The sequence below is a fragment of the Myotis davidii genome, unplaced genomic scaffold (assembly GCF_000327345.1).
Source record: "Myotis davidii unplaced genomic scaffold, ASM32734v1 scaffold509, whole genome shotgun sequence".
Classification (NCBI taxonomy): domain Eukaryota; kingdom Metazoa; phylum Chordata; class Mammalia; order Chiroptera; family Vespertilionidae; genus Myotis; species Myotis davidii.
Window position 1 is genome coordinate 7,339 of NW_006382996.1, and position 7,016 is coordinate 14,354.

The 7,016-nt window shown below is 38.2% G+C and overlaps 1 pseudogene; it reads left to right on the forward strand.

The window, feature by feature from the left end:
* LOC102774939 overlaps positions 1 to 7,016 on the forward strand; it is an 8,977-nt pseudogene that overhangs the window by 419 nt on the left and 1,542 nt on the right.

Below are 7,016 nucleotides of genomic sequence, written 5' to 3' on the forward strand. Positions count from 1 at the left end.
TTTCTTACAGTTTTGTGGTTTCCATCACCTATGGCACATGCATTTTCATCTATATGAATCCTTCAGCAAAGGAGCAAGTGACCGTTAATAAAGTAGTTTCACTGCTCATTTCTTCTATTTCACCTATGTTAGACCCATTTATTTATACACTGAGAAACAATCAAGTTAAGAAAGCCTTCAAGGATTCCATCAAAAGAATTGTTTTTCTCTCTTCTAATAAAAGGAAATAATGTTTTCAGACATCTCAGAAACAAGGATCCATTGTATTTTTGAAGTTTACAATCTTGTTTGTTTTTTAACAATATATACATGAGTTGCATTAATTTTCTCAACGTTTCTTCGATCAAACTTTCAGGGAGCCTGACTCAAGCCATTTTATATACTCATTTTTCAAACCAATACCATGTCAATTTATTTAAAAATATTTTTGAAAACTGATTAACTTAAGAATACTATTTTAATATATATAAAAGTCATTGCTCAGGAAAATGTAAGATAAAATGCTTTGTTGCTCTACTCAAAATGCATACAATAGTGACATCTAAACACATGAAAAAGAGTAATTGTTTGTATAATGTCTAAAAAAGATGAATAATCACAAGTTAAAGTACATTTGAAAGAATTATAGCACTTCTAAATTAGGAAAATATTACTACCATGAACACAGAAATACTGGTTAAAATGCAGTAAATATTCAGTCGAATTTATAGCTGAAATCATTGCAAAGTTGTAAAAAAGAGATATCACAATTGGTAGAGCAATAATGTATAAAATGATTTGTGGGAACTCAGAAGATTATAGACTGCGGATGGGAATAGGATATGGCATTATGGATCACAAAGGTTTACATTTAAAGTCTCATGATTAGCCCTAACCGGTTTGGCTCAGTGGATAGAGCATTGACCTATGGACTGAAGGGTGCCAGGTTTGATTCTGGTCAAAGGCATATACCTTGGTTGAGGGCACATTCCCATAGAGAGGTGTGCATGAGGCAGCTGATCCATCATCGATGTTTCTAACTCTTTACCCCTTTCCCTTCTTCTCTGTAAAAAATTAATAAAATATATAAAAATAAATTAATTAATTAATAAAAAGTTTCAGCATTAGTAGAGCATCTGAAATGACATAATAGTTGCACATGTAATGAAAGTTTGAATTAGAAAACTATGCTCATTTTCACAGAAGATCACATTTTTTTATAAAAAGTATTATATGCTACTGATAGAGCTGTGAGCCAAGGAAAAAACATTCTCCGGTGTATTTAGTAACTGTGCCTACCTCTAACACAAACTAAGCTTTTATAGTCCAAAATCTGTTATAATAATCTAAAATATTATATTTAAATAACTGAAAATTTTACACAAATATAGTTTCTTGAAACTTAAGGTGTTTACATAAAATTAACTAATTGCTATATGGAAAGCAATGAAATGCAGATGTCATCACATATTTGGAGCACTGAAAAGCCATAGTCAAAAGGAATTCTGTTATTCTAACTCTATTCATTAAATATAAAAATGTAAACTAAATAAAAGAGTGGAACTTATTCTTATAAATTTGAAAAGATGAAAAATGAACATATAAATGGAAAATGTAACATATTATGGGTAGGAAATGAAATTAATTATATAAGTTAAAGCAATTCAAATGTCAGTTCTTTGAAAAGTCCAATAGCACAGATAAAGCCCAATAAATGTGAGAGGTAAAAAATAAATACTGCATATTTTATTGGAAAATCTTAGACATGCAATAAAAAGAAAATCATCAGGATACATATAGGAGAGAATGAATAAAACTATTGTGTTTTATTGATTTTAAAATTGATTTATTTTATTCATATTTTGCTTTTCTGAAATGGAGACTTGTCATACATTGGTATCTACTATTGGTATAGTTCAATTGATAACATTGTCATTTTTTTCATTGTTTGGATCATCTACATAAAGCCAGACTTTTGTTTGTTATTTTGTGTTTTATTTTTAATGTATATATTTCTTATTGCTGATAGCATTACAGATATCTTCCATACCCCTTACCCTTAACCTCTCCTCCCAGCCCTACCTACCCTCACCGCAGGTCTTCACCACCCTATTGCCTGTGTCCATAAGTTATGCATCTAAGTATATAAGTTCTTTGGTTAATTTCTTCTCATTTCCACATTGATGTATGTCAGTCTGTTCCATATCTCCATGTTTCAGGTCTCATTGTGTTGATTAATTCATTTTTTTCATTAGATTCCACAAATAAGTAAGACCATGTGATATATGTCTTTCTCAGGTTGGCTTATTTCACTTAGCATAATAGTCTACAGGTCCATCCATGCTATCCCAAAGGATAAGAGATCACTTTTTACAGATGCATAGTTTTCCATTGTGTAAATGTCCCACAGCTTTTTTAATCATTCATCTACTGATGGGTTCTTGGGCAGTTTCCAGATCTGAGTTATTATAAATAATACTGCTATGTACACAGTGGTGTATATATTCTTTCTGATTGGTGTTTTGAGTTTTTAGGATATATTCCCAGCAGTGGGAATGCCAGGTCAAATGGGAGTTTCATTTTTAATTTTTTTAGGAAATTCCATCCTGTTTTCCTTAGTGGCTGCAACATCTGCATTCCCACCAGCAGTGAATTAGTGTTCCCTTTCTCCATATCCTTGCCAGCACTTGTCATTTGTGGGGAGCCGTAATAGGATTAAGCCTCGGACTGACCTGACCTGTTGGCAAAGTCACAAACAAGTCCCAGCTTAGAGGGCACAGTCCTCTTAAGCATAATTAGGCTTGACCTTATGAGGCTCCCTAGATCTTATCTGGGAAGCTAATGGGCTGAAGGAAGTGCAACAAGAACAAAAACAAAAACAAGTGAAACTCACAAGAACAGTGTAACTATGGTCAAAACAAGTGAAATTCACAAGAACAGGGTAACTATGGAAACCACTACCTTGTTTACCTCTGACTATAAAATAAATGCTTAGCTTGCTTCGGGATCTTTCTCTGTGGCCTCAGCCAGGCACAGGAAGATCCACGGAGACTAAAGAGAGCTAGAGAGCTCTGAACACTGACTCCTGTAAAACATTCTTCGCCAACTCGGTCCACACCTTTGGGAACCCCTGGACCGATGGGGCTGGACCCAAGCAGTCATTGTTGTTTTTAATAGTGATACACAGCTTAATTGTATTTCTCATAATTGATGATGTCTTAAAATTGATGGAATTTGGCATTTTTGTTTTTTATCCTGATGACATATTTACATATCCTAAAAACTAAAAAAACTCTAATAGAAAACTAGTGGAACTAATAAGGGAATTTGTGTTCTAATTGAAAAAATAAAAAATAGTTTATAAAAGTAGATTTATAATAACAATAAGCAATAGGAAATCAATCAGAAAATATTATTTTAGTCACACAGTCATAAAAACTTAAATACCAAGAGAATAAATTTAACAAAAAGTATAGTGTACATAGAAGCAAAGTATAATATCTAGTCAAAGAATATGAAATATGATTAAAACAAAAAGGCAATGAATATTGTTGGTTGGAAAATTTTAACATGAGCATGTATATGTGTGTAGGTATATATTATTTACATGTCATACAAACATTTATTTATTTATGTTCATGTAGTCGCTTAGCACATAGAATATTAAAGGAAGACAAATTTTAATGCAGGTTATCTGAAGCATGAACTAAGAGATACAATCAGAAAGACAAAGGGGGAAAAAAATCAAGCATGATTCAGAGTGGCCAACACATGGAAACAACCAAGGTGTCTTTCAATAGATGATTGGAAAACATGTTGTGGCACATCCTATATAATAAAGAGCTAAGATGCAAATGGTCTTCACACCCTAAGGGCTCAGACATTAAAAACTGGGGAGAGAGGAATGGGGACCAGCCAGGCACAAATGAGCTCATGAGAGAGGAATGGGGATCAGCCAAACTGCAGCCCAGGAGAGGGACAAGCCATCCACCCTGCGGTTCCAGGCACCAGCAGCTGCGCCTGCACCTGCAGCCCAGCCCAGGATAGGGACAAGACACATGCCCTGCCGTCGTGGGTGCCAGCAGCTGGAGCTGTGGCCCAGGAGAGGGACAAGCCACCTGCCCAGGGTCCCAGGCACCAGAGGCTGTGGCCTGGGCAAAGCTGCCCGTCCACGGTCCTCTGTGTCTGTGGCCAGCCCGGGCAAAGCGGTCAGGGTCTTATGTTCCTGCAGCTGGCCAGAGGGAGGAAAGGTCAGGTCCCAGGTGCCTGTGACCAACCGCAGGAGGGAATCCTGAGTCCTAGGTGCAGGGCAAGGCAACGGCATTTAGGGGCAATCAGGCCAGCAAGGGAGCAGTTAGGGGTGATCAGGCTGGTAGGGAAGCAGTTAGGAACGATCAGGTAGGCAGACAGAAGTGGTTAGGGGCAATCAGGCAGGAAAGCAGAAGGGTTAGGGTCAGGCAGGCAGGCGAGCGGTTAGGAGCCAGTGGTCCCAGATTGGAGAGGGTGCAGGCTGGGATGAGGGACTCCCCCCCCCCCCCCCGCATGAATTTTGTGCACCAGGCCTTTAGTATATATATGAAACAGAATACTACTCACCCATAAGAAAAGATTAAATACTGCCATTTGCAATAACATGGATGGACCTTGAGAATATTATGCTAAGTGAAATATATATATGTATATAAATGTATATATATACACACATTATATGTATATATGTATATAAATGTGTGTGTGTGTGTGTATATATATATATACATACATTATTTTCTTTTCAAATACACTTCCATCTACAAAATTAAACATCTGCTACCAAGGAAAAAATATGTTATAATTTATTTTGTTAATTCAATATAAAAATGCCAAAAAGAAAACCCATTTGAACATGTAAATGTTACAGTGTATACAATGAAATATTATTCATCCATAAGGAAAAATAATATGCCATTTGCAACAACATGAATGGATCTTGAGACGATCACACTAAACGAAATACGCCAGACAAATTTAAGAGTCATATGATTTCATTCACACGTGGGATATAAAACTAGAAGAAAATTTGACAACTGCTTGTATTCCCAGATACTTGTATAACATAGCAACAGGTGACAAGGTCATTACCTAAATTGCTTGTGCCATTCAAGTGCTTTTTACTGACCTCTGTGAAGCAACAGAATATTTTCTTCTGCTGCCATGTCCTATGACCACTATGTGGCCATCTGCAAGCCCCTGCATTATGTGACTGTCATGAGCAGCAGGGTCTGCCAGGTTCTTACCATCGATTGTTGGATGGCTGCTTTATGTATGATGATCCCACCACTTAGCCTGGGTTTACTAGTAACTTTAAGATTTTGTGACTCTAAAGTGATTGATCTTTTTATCTGTGATGCAGTTCCCTTAGTGGAAATCTCATGCTCAGACACATTGAACAGACAGTGAAAATCTGTGTTGCACTGACCCTGATAATGATTCGTGTCATTCTGTCATATGCTTCCATTATCAAGACAATTTTGAGATTCCCTTCTGTTCAGCAAAGGAAAAGGCCTGTTCTTCCCACATGATTGTGGTTTCCATCGCCTGTGGTACATGCATGTTCATCTATATGAATCCTACAGCAAAGCACCAAGTGACCATTAATAAAGTAGTTTCACTGCTCATTTCTTCTATTTCACCTCTGTTAAATCCATTTATTTATACACTGAAAAATAAGCAAGCAAAGAAAGCCTTCAACAACTCCATAAAAATAAATGCATCATTCTTAAGGAAGCAAAATAAACTAGCACTCATAAATTTAAAATAAAAAAATAAACCTGTCCATTGAAGTTCATAATTTGTTTACCTTTTCATAATCTATATTTCTGTTATGTTTCATTTGTCAGTCCTCTTTAGATTTGCTTGCATTGTACCTTAATCATTTCTTTCTTTAGTTTTTAACCAGCTTCTTGTAGGAGATTTGTCTCATTAAAAAAATGAAAGTATACTTCTCATAAATTCATTGGTAGATAAACATAACCCCATATAAGTCAATCGCCTATATAATAAAGAGGTAATATGTAAATTGCACAAGATGGCTGCCCCCATGTGGTCACAAGATGGCCACACCCATGTCATCACAAAATGGCTGGCAGGGGAGGGCAGTTAGGGATGACCAGGCCAGCAGGGGAGGGAGGCCAGTTGTGGGGGACCAGGCCTGCAGGGGAGGGAAGTTAGGGACAACCAGGCTTTCAAAAAAAAGGCAGTTAGGAGTGACCAGGCCAGCAGCAGAGTGCAGATGGTAGGGACCAGGCCTGCAGGGAAAGGCAGTTGGGGGTGACCAGGCTGACAGGGAGGGAGTTGGGGCAATCGGGCCAGCAAGGAAGCAGTTAGGCAATGATCAGGCTAGCAGGGGAGTGGTTAGGTTGTGGTCAGGCTGGCAGGCAGACGCAGTTAGGGGCAATCAGGCAGGCAGGCATGCAAGCAGTTGGGCGCCAGCAGTCCTGATCCCACAGGGCCTAATCTGGCAGTCCGACATCCTCCAAGGGGTCCCAGATTGGAGAGGGTGCAGGCTGGGCGATGGACACCCACTTTCAGTGTGTGAATTTCATGCACCAGGCCTCTAGTTATCCTATCTAAAAAAAGAGAAACATGGTAATTAGCGTACGTCCGCTACACTTCCCATTGGCTAATCAGGGCAATATGCAAATTAACTGCCAGCCAAGATGGTGGCCGGCAGCCAGGCAGCTTGAAACTAACATGGGGCTTGCTTGCTTCAGTGATGGAGGACTCCAATGTTCCCTGCCTGCCACTGCTTTTCGGTTTGAAACATTGTAACAAATATAAAAGCTAAACAAAACCCCAGAAACCTGCTTTCAGCCAGCTGGGATCTCAGAGCTGGAGTTGATACAGAGTTTTGATTATAGAACCTAAACAAACCAGATACCTGCTTTTAGCAGCAGATGCCTAAGAGCTGGAGCCTCAGAGCTAAAGCTGGCCCAGAATAAAAAAAAAAGAAAAAGAAAAAAAGGAGTAGTTGGGAGCTTCAGTCCCAGCCTGAAAAA